The sequence below is a fragment of the Artemia franciscana genome, chromosome 1 (assembly GCF_032884065.1).
Source record: "Artemia franciscana chromosome 1, ASM3288406v1, whole genome shotgun sequence".
NCBI lineage: Eukaryota > Metazoa > Arthropoda > Branchiopoda > Anostraca > Artemiidae > Artemia > Artemia franciscana.
This window is the reverse complement of record NC_088863.1, coordinates 69,249,767-69,271,302: the sequence shown is the minus strand read 5'-3', so window position 1 is coordinate 69,271,302 and position 21,536 is coordinate 69,249,767. Positions and strand designations below refer to the sequence as shown.

General features: G+C 35.5%; 1 long non-coding RNA gene across 2 annotated transcripts in view; it reads right to left on the bottom strand.

Moving 5' to 3' along the window:
* Window positions 1-363: 363 nt before the first annotated feature.
* Window positions 364-21,536, bottom strand: part of LOC136041228 (uncharacterized) — a 36,020-nt gene continuing 14,847 nt past the window's right edge. For both annotated transcript variants that reach the window (XR_010620981.1, XR_010620994.1), the window contains exons 2-3: window positions 5,179-5,373; window positions 364-634 (exon numbers count right to left, since the gene is read on the bottom strand). This is a non-coding gene — a long non-coding RNA (uncharacterized LOC136041228). The remainder of the gene's footprint in view (window positions 635-5,178; window positions 5,374-21,536) is intronic.

Here is a 21,536-nt window from a genome sequence, read left to right as displayed (position 1 = left end):
TTAACTATTGACGATTGGGAAATAATTACAGTTCACCGATCGAAAGAATACTGGGAAAAAATATTTCCGAAGCTTGAAGTCTTTTGGAATGAATCCTTACCTCCTGAAATTTTTAGACTCAAGGGTTGCAAGGAATATGGAAATCAGAGAGCCCGTGTCTGTAAAATGTACAACAGCCCACCAACCGAAGGACTCAAGCTTGTCTCAAGAAATAAAAATCAAAATATTTTGATTTTTATAGTTTGTTCTACAATTCTTACGCTTTTTGTACAATTCGTTCAATTTTGGTATTTAATAAAAGCATCATTAAGTCTCTTTCCCAAATCTTGTGCATCTCGCCCTAACACAAAATAATGTTAATGCTCTAATCTTATTATAAGGAAAATAATTTTTATCTTATTAATATTTATATCTTAGATAGTGCAGTTGATTGGCTAAATGAAACTCATGTTAAATTCTTCGTTGAAGTGGCTGAACTTGTACCGTTACTATTCCACGAGGGGTGCCCACTTTTCACCACCTGCTTGACATATTGGAACCCCACGTGTGCCGAACAGTTTTGCCGCTCTTGGTGCAGTTCCGCCATGCTTGGTAGTTATGCTACTCTTGGCACACTTGGCCCATTTCAAGGTGACTGAAAAAAAAACTATTGAAAATGAACTGAATGTTTAATGTATAATTGTTTAATGTTTAATATACTAATTACAGGAAACATCAACAATTCAAGCTTACAGATTCTATTTAGTGACAATTTTTTTTTTCTCCCACCACGAAAATAAAAGATTTTTTAATTTTTCATACAAGTTCTACCATTTGCACTCAATGCACATTGAATCAAAATCTCTGCGCGAAAAAATATAGGATTACCCTTTAATTTGATGTACAAAAGAAAACACTCAGCAGTTTTTTTTAGCTCAGCAGTAGGTATATTTTCTTTTACATTTCTCTTGCATAACCTGTTCATCTAAATTAATCTTCGTAGAATCTAACGTACTTTTACTAAATAAACATCTTTTGTTTTTTTTTTCTCCCACTGGATTAAACTTTACGTAAAAACATGCAGACTAATTATATTTTTCTCAGTCTCATAAACGGGTTTGCTATCGAATAGATACTAGCAGTGGCGTTATTAAGATTCTTAGTATCTGTTTCAAAAATTGAGCGGAAACAAAACAGATGATTGGCCAAAGATATTTGTTTCATTAAATTTCACTGTTTTAAGTAATTCCTCGTTGCCTTTAATAATAATACCTTTGTTATTTGGTAAATAATGGTAAATAGTGACCTTTGTAAATAATAACCTTGATAAATAATACCTTAGTTATTTGTCCTCCTTAGCTTATGTCGTGTGTAGTAATAATTATAGCAGTTTATACTCATTTAAAGTTCACACGATATTTACACAGAAACGTCAATTATAGAAGTAACCTGCTTTCCTTATCTGTTTCAATTACCAATAAAAAAAATAAAGCTAATGTGTCTACATACAAACAGAATAAGAGAAAAAACAAAACAACAACAACCAACAAGGATTTAGGAAATGCATGCCAGTCACCACCTTGAGCATTGATAAAAAAAGAGCCTCATCAAGGGTCAAGCACCTTGTAGACAGCATCAGTACAGCATCAGTGAAAAAAGGATTGAATGAAACCATTTTTTTTTTTTTTATTCAAAAATTACTTGAAAATAACAACATGGTGCTTATTTTGCGATTTCGGTTATCATGAGAAGAATAGCATTAGAAATCTATTTCATTGATAAAAAAAAATCCAAAATCCACATGCATCCTTTTTTTTCACCTTGTAGACAGCATCAGTGAAAAAGCTAGTCATAATAAAGACTTGATCAGAAGTGAAATTGTATTACAAAAAGTTTGACAAGATCCGTTGGGTACTAGGTTTCCCCTTCAATAAACTAAAATAAGGAAGGAGTATGGGTACCTTACGAGAGTGGAAACTGGCTTTAATGTGGTAAAAAGGCTTCATCGCTATTTAGTATCTAACATAGTGTTTTTCAAGCTTCGTGTTTTTTTGGAAACTATGAAATTTTACCAATTGCACAAATTGAAAATTCTGCCTTATTATTACACCGAGAAAATGCCAAGAAACGACACACACTAGATGCCATTGGTAAATTTTTCCGACACTAGCACTAATTTTTATTCTTACAAGTTACTTTTTGGCAACATTCTTAGTGTATAAAGCACTAAATTTTTGTTTTACATGCAAATTTTTTTCCATAAATATTCTATTGCAAGCTTGGCAGTCCAGTGTTCGAAGCAATAATGGCCTTAATAATTATTAAGGCCACCCCTTTATTTACCTCTTTTATGAGACCCTCTACTAAATTATTTGAAGAATGGAGGAGATATATTTCATCTGCGGGCTTTGGCTCCAAGACCGAGATATAATTCAGCAGGCCTGGGATGGTCAGAACACTTGATAAATATTCAGGAAAAAACTTTGTCATGTCGGCCCCACCCCTTATTTTTAGTCTTCTAAGCGTTTTAATTGTTTTTAGATTTTAATTTTGTATTTCAAAGTTTTACATAGTTCTTATGTGTAACTAAAGAATTGCAGTCACTCTAAAAGGCTATTAAATAATAAAAAAAAAACAAGTTTTTAAATGCATGTAAGGAGCGACATTAAAATTTGAAAGGAAACAGAAATTATTCTGTATATGAAAGGGGCTGTCCCCTCCTCAATCCCTCGCTCTTTACGCTGAAGTCTGACTCTTCCTCACAATTATACTGATTAAAGCAATAAAAAACTTTAGCGTAAGGAGCGAGAAGTTGAGGAGGGGACAGCCCCTTTCATATACGAAGTCATATCTGTCCGTTTTAAGTTTTGATGTCGCTCCTTACTTGCAGTTAAAAACTTGTTTTTTTTTAAATTTAATTTCTGTAAGTTTTGAATTAATGCATGTCTTGATTTTGACTCACCGCACATGAATAAAACAAAATGTGCAGATTAATTTATTTTTGAGCTAAATGGCTTTCTCATATTTTCGTTAATATTCTATGACTCTTAAGAGATGCTTCCCCCCCTTTTTTTAAAATATAGCAAATTTTCTCAAGCTCATAACTTTTGTTGTTTAATATTAACTTGATGAAACTTAAATATTTAAAATCAGCATAAGAATACGATTCTTTTGATATAACTATTGATATCAAAATTCCATTTTTTAGACTTTGGTTGCTGTTGAGCTGGGTCAGTCCTTACCACAGTTCGTTACCATGAGCTGTCTAAAAAATAAATTTTCATATTTTTTTTCTACACGGCTTTCTCTTAGTCTTGATGGGACGATTTTGAGAAAAAAGGGGTCGGGAAGGAGGCCTAGTTACTCTCCAATTTCTTGGTTACCTAAAAAGGCAAATAGAACTTTAATTTTTCCCTTTCTTGATACCTTGCTCTTTACGCCAAAGCTTAAATTTATCCCAATTTTTTAAGAATGACCCCAGAATCACAAAGGCCGTATAATAAGTTGTTGAAATTACTAACAGCAATTCAGCGTAAAGAACAAAACATTTGGAGGTGATGAACCCCTCATATGCGTAATAGTTTCAGTTCGTTTCTAGTTTTAATGCAGCGTTTTACTTTCAGTTGAAAACCTTTTTTATATTCAAATTTTAATTGTTTTTTTTAAATAATGCGAAAAATCCTGCGTCCCCTTCATGAAATTCCTCTCCCTCTATGACCAATTCCTCCAAGGAAAGATAGTTCCACGTACCCTCCTACCTTAACCTCTCCCCAACCGAATAAATCCCCTAAAAACGTCTGTACACTTCCCAACAATCATTACTGTATGTAAACACTGCTCAACGTTTGTAACTTGCAGCCCCTTCCCCGGTAACTGGGGGGGGGGAGTAAGTCGTCCTCAAAGACATAAATATTATGTTTTTTGACTATGCTGAGCAAAATGGCTTTCTCAAATTTTTATCCGTTGACTCTGGGGAAAGAGAACATGGGAGGAGGCCCAGGTGCCCCTAATTTTTTGGTCACTTAAAAAAGAGCACTAGACCTTCTAATCTCCAGTAGAATGAGCCCTCTCGCGACATTCTAGGACCACTGGGTCGATACGTTCACCACAGGGAAAATAAAAAAAACAAACACGTACCCGTAATCGATCTTCTGGCAGAAATAATCATGAATTATGCATAAAATAATTCTGGCAGAAAATAAAAATAATAATCTTCTCGTAAAAAGTTCCACATTTTTGTAGATAGGAGCTGAAACTTCTACAGAAGGGTTTTCTTATACGCTGAACGCGATGAGGTTATTTTTAACCTCAATTAAGATTCTGTGACTTCTAGGGGGTGTTTTCCCTTATTTTCCAAAATTGAGTAAATTATCTCAGGCTCACATCTTTTGATGAGGAAAAATAAATTTGATGAGACTTATATATTGAAAATCAGCATAAAAATCCCTTTCTTTTGATGTACTTATTAGTATCAAAATTCCTTTTTTGGACTTTCGTTTACTATTTAGCCGGGTCGCTCATTACTACAGTTTGTTACCACAAACTGTTTGAATGTATGGAATAAATTAAAGAGTTTATGCAAGACAAGAAGCTTAGACAGACAATATAACATTTCACAAATTTAGCTCAGAGAACTTAAGATGATTAGCCTGAGAGTGTACTATTATCTCCTCGTTAAATATTCAAGGGCACTTTTATGTCTGGAGCACCTTCATATCCTTTTTAAAAAGATACATTTCCTGATAGACAGGAAAAGAAACATTATTTGTTGTAGTACACCTGGAGATAAAGATACTTTCACGGCTAATTTTTTGTAAGATTTGTATTTTTATCTTAAAATTGTATGTATTTTTTTTCTGGACAAGTGAAGATTGTTGCCATTCTAGAATTACTTTGTATAAGAGAAAGTACACAGATTTTGTGAGGCAAGAGGTCAACAGACAAGTTTAATAAAGAAAGGTGTATGTTTTTCAACCAACCTCAAATTTGGCCTCTTGATATTGGCTTACATGTCCCTCAGTCTGCAAAAGAAGATAGTAGAATTGCGTCATCTCTATAACATTGATACTTCAAAACAAATATCATACCTCTTCTCGTGTTCGGTCTTTCATTTCTATAATGTGTGGAAAATACAACAAAAACACGCATTTCTACAATTAAGAATAATAATAATAATAAAAAAAAGCAACCAATACTCACTTTGCACGTTTCTATGTCATCTATAGTTATCAGTTCTTTTTCCTCTCTTGGCACACTTTTTGGTGGATTCACTTCACCGGACTCAATTTTTTCCATTTTTTTAATGAGCTGTTCATTAATGGCTCTCAAGGATGCCACTTCTTCCTCAAGTTTAGATATTTTACTGCCAGCAGGCGACAGAAGTTGTTTTACCAGCTAAATGGAAAAAAATGGAAAAACAGATAATTTCTTCAATGTATTTATCTCTAAGATTTTTTGAAGTGATTTGGCTATTTTGAAGCCGAAATTCAATTCACAATTCAAGCCAAAATTCATATATATTCAAAACTTGTTTTCATTTGTCTTAACAGAATGCATTTGTTGGTCAGATAGTCGAAGCATCAACAGTGTCTTTTGCCTATGTGGATTCCCCTTGTCTTGAACACGATTTCTTATTTTTTGCTCTTTTTTTATTTTTTCTTGCTCATTTTGCATAAATCTTGAGGGTTTATGAGTGTTCCTGGTATGTCACTAGGTTTTACTATTTAATAGACCCTTCTTTCTATTATTTTCCGAAGTTTTGAAAAAATTTAAGTCTATTATGTTGACTCAACGGTGGCACAAAAAAACCTGTTGGCACTCTTGAGTTACAATACGAGTAGGGAAAAAACTTGTCTCAACCTGCGTTAATTGTAATCCCGTTAACATAAGTTTATTTTGGTATATGCATGTTTAATTTGCTGCATTTAGTTTAGTTGAATATTCTTTTGATTTCTTATTTAAACATCTTCATTTTGTTTGGCTGCTTCAATTTTACTTTAGGCACTTTCTAACTTTTGGACCACTCCCATGTACATGGCTTTCAATTCTAAACCTTTACCACAATACTTCTAAAAGCTTTCCTAGTTACTAATGTTTGTTCTAATTACTATTGTAAATTCGTCATAAAAACAGGCATTTATAATCCAATATAGGGTAAACCGCTGTATGCTATGCTACATTTCTGTGTCTTTTCTTTGTGTCCAGAATGCACCTAAAGAAGAAAAAAGGTACATTCTGACTTTGTGAAATCACAGTCTTCTCAGGTTTTCTAAAGTAATTTTATTAGCACTTCTAGTCTAGTAGCATGGAGTCTTCAAAAACTTTGTTTTATAAATGGGAAAATGTCGTTTTCTATTAGAATTAAATAAAAAAAAACTAGTTTTTGTAAAGGAAAGTAAGGAGCGACATTAAAACTTAAAACGAACAGAAATTACTCCGTATATGAAAAGGGCTTTTCCTCCTCAACGCCCCGCTCTTTACGCTAAAGTTTGACCCTTTTGACCCTCAGATTCCGCTTATCAGAAAACCCCACAGGAGAGGTTTCAAGCTCCTATCTGCAAAAACATGGCAACTTTTTTGGGGTGGGGAGCAAGAGGGATCCATATCCAGATAGACATGGGGCATGGGAAATATAATAATTCTGTCTCCAAATTATTGGGAGGTAATAAACCCCCTCCCAAACGATATCCCTGGCCATTTCCAAAGCTTAAGAATTCTAATCCTTCCTAAAATACAGTTTCCATATCGATTTCTAATTTCTTACTCCTTTTTAGAAGACACCCCCCCCCTCCCTCAAAAAATTGTAGGGTCCATATTACTGTTTAATTTTCTGTTTAGACATGTTTTCTATGTTAGGGAAAGAGAAATTCTATTCTCAGCATAACTTCTATAGAGGCATTCTCCAGACGGTACTTCATCCCATATTTTTCAGACATGAAGGTAAAAACACAGGTATACAGAAGAAGGGACTATAGTCCAAGCTTGTACGCCCAAGAGGGGGGATTTATGCCCACATCCTCCCCTAAAATCATGATATAATACACTGTAATTTCTTGTATTTTAAACCACAATTCACCGATTGCTGGGGCGTTTATCAAAGTTGCCCCCCCCCCAAGAAAGATCTTGCGCACCGATATGGTCTGCCTTTAACCTTAAAATCTTGTGACTTCCAACATTTTAACCCCGCATTTTCCTGTGTTCCCCAAGGGGAGCAACCATTTATTTCCTTATCGAGCTCATGTTGCTGCCTGAATGAGTCAATTTCGTCAGCTGGACTCTTTCAACCAGGAGACTGTAGAAGAAGGGGTGTTAGGCCAAGGCCAAAATCATAGTCTGATAGAAATGATCCTTCGTCTTTATCAAATAAAAATGTGAACTTCTCGGTCATTTCACGGCTACTAAGCTTTTCACAGTCGAAGTCCTGTCAAAAACCAAAATCCTGGGGACGTATTCTACAATTTCCACAGAATTTGCTGTTTGCCTCCAAAAAATCAGCAGTTGGCTGCTGAGCGGGACGAAGGTTAGAAAATATTTTTTTTTATAAAAACAAGTATCATATTTTCCCAAAGACTGTTAGGTTCTTCCATCTATATTTATTTTATAAAGAGAGAAGGAATAAAAAATAAGAGAGGGAGGGAGAAGCCATACGACCACCCCTCCTTCCCCTTCGTTGTGTCAACATTTGTACCTAGCCCGGTCACTCTGCTACAGCTAAAAATCCCAAATCTGCACCCGATGATAGACAAAAAAGAGAAAAAATCTTAAGACTAGTGCAAAACTAGACCTAAGTTGCCCGGGCAACGTGAAGTGCTGCGGCGACCTTTGTCTGGCTTCACCGACTAAAGTGTTGTGAGAGCAACACTTTTGTTTTGTTTCTTCGCTATCGATTAGTAATCTCATGATCAAAGGCTATTCCTCAGCGATGAAAAAGCAACAACAAAATAGTATCGAAAGAAGGGACTAAATTGAATTTGCAGCCAGTTGAACTTTATCTTTTTCAATCGTAGACATCGTGACGGATGAAAACTCAGAACAATATCTTATATAATCTAGTTGGTATTATAAAGCTATCCCTAACTTTTCAGGATCAAAATACCATAGATGACATTCTATTAATAATTACGAAACTATCTCATTGTTTTACATTCTCGTTTGTGCTTGTTTTTTCACTATCCGTTAAATGATGAAGTTGTCAGCCTATCGAAGTTTTTAAAACAGTACGTTCAAACAAGAACGCAATCAGTTATCACATGACCAAAGGCTATTCCTCAGCGTTGAAGAAACAACTACTAAAAAATCATATCGAAAGAAGGGACTAAATTGACTTTGCAGCCAGTTGAACTTTATTCTTTTCAATCGTAGACATCGTGACGGATGAAAACTTGGAACAATATCTTATATAATCTAGTTGGTATTATAAAGCTATCCGTAACTTTTCAGGATTAAAATACCATAGGTGACACTAATTATTACAAAACAACTTCATTGTTTTCGGTATCGTTTGTACCCGTTGAGTAAACACTTAATTCTGTCAGATTTAAAGATATTGAATACAATGTGCACCAATTTGCACAAATTTCTAGCCCAAAGTGAACAGATTCTTACCTACAAGTCCCTCTCCCGTGATAGACATCAAGTTCACTGGAAACAAATAAATGGGTACTCCAACTAGCAAAGGTTTCAAACCCCTCGTCGCTGAAGATGATTGTAGCCCAACAGCCGATTATTACTTACAAGTCCCCTATATGTCTTACCACTGGATCCAAATTGGTTTAACCTTTAAATACACTGGAAACAAAAAATAATTACACCAACTAGCAAAAGTGGCAAAACCGTCGTTGCCGAAGATGATTATAAGCTAACAGCCGTTTCTCGCCCAAAGTGAACTGATTTTTACTTATAAGTCCCTCTCTCGTGATAGGCATCAAGTTCACCGGAAACAAATAAATGGGTACACCAACTAGTATTGTTGCAAACCCCATCGCTGAAGTTGACTGTAGCCTAACAGCAGATTACTACTTACAAGTCCCCTACATGTCTCACCACTGGAACCAAATTGGTTTTACTATCAAATACACTGGAAACAAATAATGGGTACACCAACTAGCAAAAGTTGCTAACCCCTCATTGTCGAAGGTGATTATTACCTAACAGCCGACTGTTGCTTACAAGTCCTCTATATGTCTCACGGTTTGTATCAGCCTAGATTTCGTTTCAGTGTGTACCTCACTACTGAAGTTGTCAACCCCTTGAAACTTTCAAACTGGTATACCTCCTGAAGAAATTTTTGTACCAAAAATAGATGTCATATACTTTGATCAGCTCATCAAGAGCTATCATTGCCGTCGAAAAAAAAATGATATCTGTCTTAGTTCAAAAGTTGATTTTTTTGCCGTGGGCCAACTTTCTAACGTCACCACTTAGAAAGGAGCAAAAGATAAGCTCCAATTTCTTTAGCAATGAGAGAACTTTTAAAGTTTATTAGGCACATCTGATATCATTTCTCTGCCGCAATCCCAAATCCGAAAAACCGTATGATAAACTCAGCTGAAATCACGAACAGAAATGGGTAGAAACAATAGATGGCAGCCCTTTCGGACCCGTGGGAAAACGACACAATTTTGCTTCTGTAAATTTTTCAATTTATCACTCAAAGAAGATATATCGGCTGTGGGTCCGGGTAACTACCGCATATATTTAACACTTATAGATTTTAGTCCATCTTCAATTTGAAAGTGGTGCCTGCCTGCTTGCCTGCTAGAACGGAGCTTTCCACTCGAAAGCAGTAACATGGTTTGATAAAACGAAAGCTTGGCTGCACAAAGTCAGATACTCCTCTTTGACATAGGCTATATAACTTCACTTCGCAAACCATAGGCTCTGGCTCGTGGACAAGCAAAAACCATCCTTTTTGGCCCCAGGTAAGAGTTCTGCGGAGCTTTCCAAAATGTAATATCATATTCATCAATCCAGCCTCAGGTCCACACTTTCCGTAAAAACCGCACAGGTTAGACCCTTACCAGTTTCCAAGAATAAGCTGATATCGGCGGCATAGGAAAAAAAACGGGACAAAACCGAAGTGTTGCTCTCGCAACACAATTACGAGTTCCACCTAGTATCCATAAAACAGTTGTACATAGCCACCCCTGCAAAACATGAAGTAACATTGGACCCTTGACTTTTATATTAAATTTAGAAAAAAGAACAAGTTTTTTCCACTAAAAGTAAGGATACAAATATTAGTGATTCAACCTATACCTCCTGCTGAAAAAAAAAAAACAGATCTCCAAATATAAATTTTAAATGTGAATCAATGTCAACTTGTATGAATTTGACAAAATTGTTATTAAGTGCATCTTTTTTCCCCTAAAATTAATTACATTCAGGACGGAAACCATCTCCAATATAATATAACAAGAGCTAAGAGCTCATATGGCACTTGTGACGAGGCAAAAAGAGCTAGGAGCCAAGAGCTCATGGTATGAACTCTAACACAATCCTAAGAATCAATAGATTGATTTAAAAGGGAAATCAGAGGCTTAGTGCCGGTCAGGATTTAAAATAAGAGCTCTGGGTCACGATACCCTTCTAAATATCAAAATTCATTCAGATCCGATCACCCACTCGTAAGTTATAAATATCTTATTTTTTCTAATTTTTCCTCTCCCTTTAGCCCCCCAGATGGTCAAATCTGGGAAAACAACTTTATCAAGTCAATTTGGACGCTTACCAATTTTCATCGTCCTAGCACGTCCAGAAGCACCAAACTCGCCAAATCACTGAACCCCTCCCCCCAACTCCCCCAAAGAGAGCGAATCCACTACGATTACGTCAATCACGTATCAAGGACATTTGCTTATTCTATCCACCAAGCTTCATCCCAATTCCTCCACTCCAAGTGTTTTCCAAGATTTCCCCCTCCAACTCCCCCAATGTCAATAGATCTGGTCGGGATTTGAAATAAGAGCTCTGAGACATGAATTCCTTCTAAATATCATATTTCATTAAGATCCGATCACCTATTTGTAAGATAAAAATATCCCAATTTTCACGTTTTCCAAGAATTCCGGTTTCCCCCTCCAACTCTCCCCAATGTTACAGGATCTGGTCGGAATTCAAAGTTGGAGCTTTAAAGCACAAGATCCTTGTAAATATCAAATTTCATTAAGATCTGGTCACCCTTTCATAAGCTACAAATACCTCAATTTTTAAAATTACCCCCCCCCCCAACTCCACCAAAGAGAGCATATCCGGTCTGGTTATGTCAGTCACGTATCTTAGACAGGTTTTTATTCTTCCCATCCAGTTTCATCCTGATCTCTCCGCTTTAAGTATTTTCTAAGATTTCCGGTCTCCCCAACTGCCCCCCAATGACGCTGGATACGGTTGAGATTTAAAATAAGAGACCTGAGTTACGAGGTTCTTCTAAATACGAAGTCAAACAGTTCGTGGTGACGAACTGTAGTAAGAAGCGACCCGGCTCAATAGTAAAGGAAAATCTAATAAACGGAGCTTCGATGCTAAAAGATATATCAAAAGAATCAGATTTTCATGCTAATTTTAAATATATAAGTTTCATCAAATTTAGTCTTTGTCATCAAAAGTTACGAGCCTGAGAAAATTTGCCTTATTTTGGAAAATAGGGGGAGACACCCCCTAAAATTCATAGGATCTTAACGAAAATCTACAAAAATGTGGGATTTCGTATTTTTTGCCAGAAGACAAATCACGGGTACGTATTTATTTGTTTGTTTATTTTTTGTTTTTTTTTCCAGGGGTCATCGTATCGACCAAGTGGTCCTAGAATGTCGCAACATTCTAACGGAAATGAAAAGTTCTAGTGCCCTTTTTAAGTGACCAAAAAAATTAGAGGGCACCTAGGCCCCCTCCCACGCTCAAAATCAACAGAGCAAAATTTTGAGATAGCTATTTTGTTCTGCATATTCAAAAACCATAATAACTATGTCTTTGGGAATGACTTACTCCCCCTCAGTCCCTGGGGGAGGGGCTGCAAGTTACAAGCTTTGACCAGTGTTTACATATAATAATGGTTATTGGGAAGTGTACAGTCGTTTTCAGGGGCTTTTTTTGGTTTTGGGGGTGGGGTTGAGGGGAGGGGGCTATGTGGGAGGATCTTTCCTTGGAGAAATATATCATGGGGGAACAGAAATTCAATGAAAAGGGCGCAGGATTTTCTAAAATTACTATAAAAAAAACAATGAAAAAATAAACATGGAAAAGTTTTTTCAATTGAAAGTAAAGAGTAGCATTGAAACTTAAAACAAACAGAGATTATTACGCATATGAGGGGTTCTAAAAATACTTTAGCATAAAGAGCTAGGTATTTAGAAGGAGATAAATACCTCGTTCTTTATGCTATAGTATTTTTAGTACTTTCGACTATTGATTCTACGGCCTTTCTGATTCAGGGGTCATTCTTAAAGAAATGGGACAAAACTTACGATTTAGTGTAAAGAACGAGGTATTAACGAGGGTACAAACCCCCTCATATACATAATAAAATTAAAGAATATAAAAGTTTGTTACGTAAGTTAATTCTTAATTTACGTATTTTTTTACTAATAAAAAAATTCGTGAAAAATTAAAATTTATATTCGCCTTTTTATGTAACCAAAAAATTGCATGGCAATTGGGCCTCCTTCCCCATCTCTTATTTCTCAAATCGTCTGATCAAAACTAAGAGAAAGCCATTTAGCCAAAAAAGGAATTAATATGGAATTTCATTTTAATAATTTATGTGTGGAGAGCCAAAATCAAACATGCATTAATTCAAAACGTTCAGAAATTACATAAAAAACTAGTTTTTTTAACTGAAAGTAAGGAGCGACATTAAAACTTAAAACGAACAAAAATTACTCCGTATATGAAATGGGTTGTCCCCTCCGCAATCCCTCGCTCTTTACGCTAAAGTTTGACTCTTTGCCACAATTCTGCTTTTTAAAACAATTAAAAGCTTTAGCGTAAAGAGCGAGGGATTGCGGAGGGGACAATCCATTTCATATACGGAGTAATTTCTGTGCGTTTTAAGTTTTAATGTCGCTCCTTACTTTCAGTTAAAAAAACTAGTTTTTTATGTAATTTCATGAAGATCCGATCACTCCTTTGTAAGTTAAAAACACGTAATTTTTTCTAATTTTTCGGAATTACCCCCCACCCCAGTGGAGCGGATCCGTTCCAATTATGTAAATCACGTATCTAAGGCTTCTGCTTATTTTTCCCACCAAGTTTCATCCCGATCCCTCCAATCTAGGCGTTTTCCATGATTTTAGGTTCCCCCACCCCGAACTCCCCTCAATGTCACCAGATCTGGTCGGGATTTAAAATAAGAGCTTTGAGACACGATTTCATTCTAAATATCAAATTTCATTGAGATCTGATCACCAGTTCGTAAGTTAAAAATACCTCATTTTTTTAATTTTTCAGAATTAACCACCCCCCCCCCAATACCCCAAAGAGAGCGGATCCGTTCCGGTTATGTCAATCATGTATCTAGGACTAGTGCTTATTTTTCCCACTAAGTTTCATCCCGATCCCTCCACTCGAAGTGTTTTCCAAGATTTTAGGCTTCCCCCTCCCAACTCCACCCAGTGTCACCAGTTCTGGTCGGGATTTAAAACAAGAGCTCTGAGACACGATATCGTTCTAAATATTAAATTTCATTGAGATCCGATTACCCGTTCGTAAGTTAAAAATACCTTATTTTTTTCTAATTTCTCAGAATTAAGCCCCCCCCCACCAACTACCCCAAAGAGAGTTGATCGGTTCCAATTATATCAATCATGTATCTAGGACTTTTGCTTATTTTTCCCACCAAGTTTAATTCCGATCCCTCCACTCTAAATATTTTCCAAGATTTTAGGTTTCCCCCTCCCAACTCCCCCCCCCCCAATGTCACCAGATCCGGTCAGGATTTAAAATAAAAGTTCTAAGAAACAATATCCTTCCAAACATCAAATTTCAATAATATCTAATCAACCGTTCGTAAGTTAAAAATACATCAATTTCGTTATTTTTCCGAATTAACGGGCCCCATTCCCCCCCCCCAGATGGCAAAATTGGGAAAACGACTATTTTAATTTAATCTGGTCCGGTCCCTGATACGCCTGCCAAATTTCATCGTCCTAGCTTACCTCGAAGTGCCTAAAGTAGCAAAATGGGACCGACAGACAGACCGACAGACCGACAGAATTTGCGATTGCTATATGTCACTTGGTTAATACCAAGTGCCATAAAAACAGAAATAATTGATATCAGTGCGTACCCCCCCCCCCGCCCAATACCAAGGGGAAACGCTGCGGGGGAATGGGAGGGAAAGGAGGCTGTCCGATCAATGTGTAATCACCCGCTAAAAGAAAATGGGATTGAGAATTTTCTCTCCTCGTCGCAATGGCTAAAACTAAAATACAGACAATTTAGATGAAAAGTTTCAGTGCTAATTTAGAATTTTATAAAATAGTTTAATGTTCTGCGAAAAGTTAAGTTAAATTTATGACGTCTTCAAAATAATAACAGAGGAATAATGTAGAATGACTGTTTTACATTAGGCTCTGTTAGTTTAGCGATTTTGAAATTACTATGTCGAAGAAGATTGAAAATTAGGGGTGGGTAAACTTCTTTATTCAAAGTGGAGAGCACAAGATAACACTTCATCCTTCTTTTTCTTCTCTCTCAATCCATGAAACATGTATCTTAAAACATTTACAAAATACTGATCACAGATAATTGGTAAAGCTAGTGTTACTGAAAACTTATTTGGACGACAGAAACGCAGATGGGGACCTTACACAGTTGGCTCCAGTGACGTCGAGGGAATTAAATGTATTTTTCAAAATATAGGGCGGAATTTTTTTTTTTAAATAAAAATATATAAAAGGGTTTATTTTCAATGAAAACATCCATGCAAAGATTATTTTTCAAAATCAAAGGGAGGAGTCTAGGCGGTGGGGTAAGTGTTTCCAACCGTTAATACTACTGGATTGCCCTCTTGAAAGCTCAAGAGTTTTTTTTTCTTGTATAACTTCAAGCGAGAAGGTAGAAACTTATGAATTTTATAAATAATATCAACATAACAAATAATACCAGGAGAGTGAAAAACCCATCCAGCCAGACCTGAATGCAGGAATAAAACAAAGAGGATCAAACAAATGAACCAAGGGGGTAAAACAAGGAATAAAACGCGAGAAGCCAATAAAACAACACAAAAACAGATTTTATTTAATAACCAGAAAATAAGTTACAAGAATTTTGAGAAATATTAGGATTTAATAAGGAGTGTGTTGACCCCTTCACACTTGTTTCTTTAGCCTTTTTATTGTAGAAATTCCCAAATATGGGAAAAAGTCAGTCAGTCATTTCACGATACTTATATAACAAATAAAAACTTTAACCTTATCATCTTTTATGATAAGATAAGATTCATTCATCACGAAACACACATACAATATTACATTTACTATTCCCCCAAAGCCTCTTTGGCCTGTAAAAAAGTGGGAAAATGAACGAGTCACTTACTCACAGAGAGAAGAGCAAGGAGGAGAAGAAAAGAAAATATAAATGAAATAAAAACTATAGAAAACAGAACTAAATAAACTAATAGATTGAATAGACCAAATTAATTATGTAGATCAGTAGATAAATTAGACTCCAATGAAATAATAAGGAAATATATATACATATACATACATAACGTATATACACATATAAAAATAGATAAAACAATTTCCAAGAAGCCAAAGAATTTTTAATAGTTTTTTTGAACAAACCGAATGAGTTGCACCTTCGAGCTAATTCGGGCAACTTGTTCCATACAATTCAAGACTCGCAATTCAAGGATTAAAGTCTGACCTTACACAAGGAGTAAAAGGAAATTGAATATGATTTTTGGTGTTGCGAAGATTATAATTATTCTAATCAGAGGCGAAAGATGGCGGAACACAGGGGATGGGGGAGGTCACCATGAAGCTGAGAAAAAGTAAAACATGCACACGAAAGAATATACAGTGACTCGAGATCAAGTAATGGGATAACTCTTGAATGATTAGATTCCTTAATGAGGTTTCTAGCTTTATTATAAACCTTAGAAAGTGATTTTAACAGTGAAGGAAAGGTTGATATCCATACTATTCGACAGTAGAAAACGTAAGATCAGATCAAGGAGTGAAAAAGGATTTCCAGAATTGATCCAGGGAAAATATATTTAAGTTTCCTTAAAATACCGATACTCCCGCATATTTTCATTTTAATCAAATCAATGTGAGGCTTGAAAGACAAGCTCTCATCAACAAGAATGTCCAAAAAAATGAGTATATTAATCTTCAGATCCATTTGGCTGAACTTGGGATAAATCTGAGAAACGTGCGAAAATATCAAAAAACTGGACTTGGAATAATTTAGGGTAAGATAATTAGCATCAATCCATAAAATTACTCTCTCAAACAAGTATTCCAAATTTAATCGAAGCTCGGATTCACAGTTTCCCGAAGTGCCAAGTGTGCTATCATCAGCAAAACAAACAAGGGCATCAGAAGATGGCGAACTATAGCAGGCACTATGGGCAAAGCAAGGTTTAGGATGACAAAGTCTTCACCAATTAATAGGTTTCTGCTTTTTTACTGCGTAGAAAAAATCATTTACATAAATCAAAAATAGGACTGGCCCTAAGACTGATCCCTGAGGGACGCCAAAATTCACTTGTGATGGTGAACGGAAAAGTGGATCGACAGAAATTAACCTATCATTCAGATAAGATTGAAACCAAGAAAATACATTACCCCTAATCTTCAATAGAAGAATTTCATGGGTTAAGGAATCGAATGCCTTGTGAATATCCAGGAATATAGCAGCCGGAATTAATCCCGAATCCCAGTGCCGAATGTATAAATTTCAAAAGGGTCATACAGGCATGCTCAGTGGAGTGCTTCCTTCAGAAACCAAATTGAAAATCATGAAGAAACTTTTTTGATTTTAGAAATTTAAGGAGACGAGAAAGCATTTCCGAAGATTTTACTAAATACTGATAAAATTGAAATTGGTCAATAATTTGCTGGATCATTTCTTGGTCCACCTTTATACAGAACAATAATCCGAGCACGCTTGAGAGCATCCGGAAAAACACCATATTTAAATGAAAGATTAACAAGTTTTGTTAGAGGCACAATAATTTTTATTGCCCATAAAACCTAATTATTATATTTGTCGATAAATATCTTGCATTTACATGTACAATGCATTTACATGTAACATGTACAATTGCAACAATGCATTTACATGTACATTTAGTTGATACACAGAAGGTGAAAACTAAGACTTTTTCCAATTAAATTGTTTTATTGCAAACCCCTCTCTGTTGGATCATGACTCCTTCCCCTTTGGGATATCCCTAATACTTAGGGTATACCATAAGTATTCATACTTCTTTTCATCATTTCCCCCCTAATAATCTCTCCTTTCAGCATGATATTTTTTCGAATGCTCACATGCACTCAAGTCATCAATATTTATAGGGATGGGCTATGAAATGATCCATCAAACCATCAGCCAATATCTCTACTGCTCGTGTTTAGTAAAATTTTTGAGAACGCAATCGTCTTGATAATTTTATTGCTTCTAAAAATATTTTCATTATTCTTATTCTAGTTTTCGTAGAAAATCACTAAATTGAGCATAAAAAAAGGTAAAGGATACGGCATTAGACTTTACAGTCCCTACCGGCGGTGCTGATCTCCGTTTCTTGGCCCTTCAGCCAGGAAGTGCAATGGGGGGTTGGGGGCCAGCCATCCTGTGCTTTCGCACACCCTTCCTGTTTACCTTCAAGGTACCCATTTAGAGCTGGGTCGACTCTGGCTAAGCTTACAGAGTCTCGCCACTGACCCCCGTCCCAAACTGAAGAATTGGGTACACTGGGACTCGAACCCGCGTCCTCTCAGACAAGGGATCCCGAATCCAGCGTGAGCATGAGCATACCTGTGAATTTCTATTGAACTGTTTTCATTCTACACTCGACCCTTTATGATCCCAGCTAATTTATTCTTGGATGTTCGTAACGCTCTAAACTTTTACATTTTTGCATAAGAAGAAGTGGGTTTCTATGGTTTTAAGTCTTACATGTCTGGTAGAATAACATCTACCTGTCGATCCGTTTTTCCATTCACCGTTCATCAAAGTTAATCATGGTGTCTGTAAAGGGTTAATCCTAGGGTCAGTATCTTGCTTTATTTAAGCAAATAAACTAATTTTTGCTGTTAAAAATTAAAATCCTTTTCATCAATATTCCCAATCTCATCCTTTATTTTTCCATACCCTTGATCGTAGTTTGCTTTCTTTGAATCATTTTAATGCTTTTAATGATGAAAACACCCTTGTTATTCCAGAAAGAATAGAGACCCTCGCTCTAAAAGTTTCTAAATCTAGTTTTTTAGTTTTTGAGTAATTTTTTGTGGTACGTCTTATACCTTTTGGAAATTCACCTTTCCAAAAGCTATATTATTAGAACAAAGAATGGCCTTGTTCGTTTCTTAAACCTTCTTCTTGATAAAAATTGTGATGAGTCAAGAACTTTCAAAAATCACACATCATCTGGCGTCTGCTAAGCGCGGCTAGAGTGTGACCAAACTGTGCCAAGGAAACATCGTAGCACACGTAGCACTCAGAGATGTACACAAGGTTTCGGGAAGTGGACGACCCCCCAGACAATAAATTTTTATGTATCGTATTGGCTTGATTAAAATACATGCATCAGAATTCTCAATATTCTAAAAAAGCTTAAACAAATTGTTCTTGACCAATCCTGAGAGTCCTCGTTCACAGTTTAATTCAGCAGTATGTTTCTCACTGCCCAGTTATATGGACTTCTACTTTTAAGGAAGTCCACACACTACTTTATATGGAAGTCCACATGCTAAAAATACTAAGATCTGATTTCAGCATTTAATTACGTGCCATATTATAGGAGATAACCTTCCTGATTTGGCTCGAGAATGCCACTCGTTTTATTTCTTCAAAAGAATTGTAAAACAGATTTCTAATTGCCGCTTTGTTTTTTTTTTCAGTGATCCGAAAAAATTCTTTTATATACTGAAATTTATTGTATGCTGAATTTGAGTTTTTATTGTTTTTAATGCAGGGGCGTGAGAAAGAGACAAACTTTAGCGTAAAGAGCGGTGCGTTGAAGAGGGGGCAGCCATTTCATATACTGAATAGCTTATGTTCGTTTTAAGTTTTAATGTTGCTTCTTACTTTCAGTTAAAAATATGTTTTTATTTATTTAATTTATGAACGTTTTTGAACTAGTGCAAGCTTTGATTTTGGCTCACCGTACATGAATAATAAAAAAAAAAAAATCATATTAATTTATTTTTTTTTTGATAAATGGCTTTCTCAAAACTTTGATCGGATGATTTTGAGAAAAGAGGGACGGGGAAGGGGCCTAGTTACCTCCTCCAAGTTTTTGGTTACTTAAAAAGGCCATTAGAGCTTGTAATTTTATTTAAGAACGTTTTTATTAGTGATAAACATACGTAACTTACGAATTAACTTACGTAACAAACTTCAATATTCATATGTTTTTATTACGCATATGAGGAGGTCCGCCCTCTCGTCAATACCCGCTCCTTACGCCAAAGTTAGATTTCTGATCTAATTCTTCAAGAATGACCACATGAATCTCAAAAGTGGTTCAATTAGAATAAATAGCTCGTTTGAAAATGCTAAAATTACTTTAACGTAAAGAGTGAAGTATTGATGAGGGGATGAACCTCCTCATATACGTAATAATTTCTGTTCATTTAATTTTTATTGTTACTCCTTACTTTCAGCTGAAAAAACTTGTTTTTTCAACTGAAAACTGCTTTTAATTTCTGAAACTTGTTTTTAATTTCTCTTTCTTTTTTTTTAAACAATGCTGGAAAATCCACCACCCCCTTTATGGAAATTATCTTCCCCCATGAAAAATTCCTCAATGGAAAGATCCTCCATGTAACCTGCTTCCCTGACCCCCCCCACCACCATCAGAAAAAAATTCCCCTGAAAATGTTTGCACATTTCCCAATAACCAATACTATGTGTAAACAACGGGCAAAGTTCATAACTTTCAGCCTTTCTCCGGGAACAGTGGGGGATATAGTCGACTTCAAAGACATAGTTATTAACTTTCTCTACTATGCTGAACAAAACAACTCTAAAAATTTTGATCCGATAACTCGGGGAAAAAATGAGCGTGTGAGGGGGCCTAGTAGCCCTCCAATTTTGGTCATTTAAAGACGGAACTAGAAGTTCTTATTGCCGTTGAAATGAGCCCTCTCGCAAAATTGTAGGACCACGTGGTCGATACAATCACCCCTGAGAAAAAAAAGTAACAAAAAAAAAACAAATAAACGCGCATTCGTGATCGTGACGCATTTGTGCAGATAGAAGCGTGACGCATTTGTGCAGATATAAGCTTGAAACCTCTACGGTAGGGTTCCCTGATACGCTGAATCTGATGGTGTGATTTTCATTAAGATTCTATGACTTTTAAGGTGTGTTTTCCCTTATTTTAAAAATAAGGCACGTTTTCTCAGGCTTGTAACCTTTGGTGACTAGGACTAAACTTGATGAAAATTATATATTTAAAATCAGCAAAAAAATCTGACTCTTTTGGTGTATCTATTGCTATCAAAATTACGTTTTTTAGATTTGTGTTACTATTGAGCCGGGTCGCTCCATACTTAGAGTTCGTTACCACAAACTGTTTGATATCCGCTAAGATTCAAGATTTTGGTTTTCTGTTTTAAGGTTTTTGGATTGTTTTAATCCCTTGTTAAAATATATACAAATATATTTTTATTTACTAGTTTTTTTGTCCTTTATGCAATTTAATGCTTTTCACATTGATCTTTCAAAGATATTTGGTCAGTACAGCAAGTCCAATTTCTAACAACGATTTTAACTAAGCTTTAAACTGTTGGTTTTATGTTCTAAGGTTTTTGAATTGTTGTAATCCCTTGTTAAAAGACATACAAATATTTTTGCAATTACCAGTTCTTTGCTCTTTGCGTACTTTAATGTATTTTCTTATTTAAGTCTTTTCAAAGATATTTGGTTTTTGAAGCAAGTCCGATTTCTAACAATGATATGTACTTATCTTCAAACTTTTGGTTTTTTTTTTTGAGGTTTTTGAATTGTTGGAATCTCTTGTCAAAATAGAGAGTCATCATTTGTAATAATTGCAAATTTTGGCTTTTTGGGCCTTCCTACTGACTATAATTGGTTGTGTTCAAGAAGGTTTTCCTTTTTAAGATTTTGAATTGTTATAGGCCCTTATCAAAATATATAAAAGAATTTTCGCAATTATCAGTTTTCTGCTTTTTACATTATTTAGTGTCTTTTTATACTGTAACTTTTCAAAGATATTTGATTGTTTAATCTAGCCCGATTTCTAACAACGATATGTGCTAAGTTTCAACCTTTTGGTTTTCTTTTTTAAGGTTTATCAATTGTTATAATCCCTTCTCAAAATAGAGATTCATAATTTGTAATAATTCCAAATTTTCGTTTCCTGG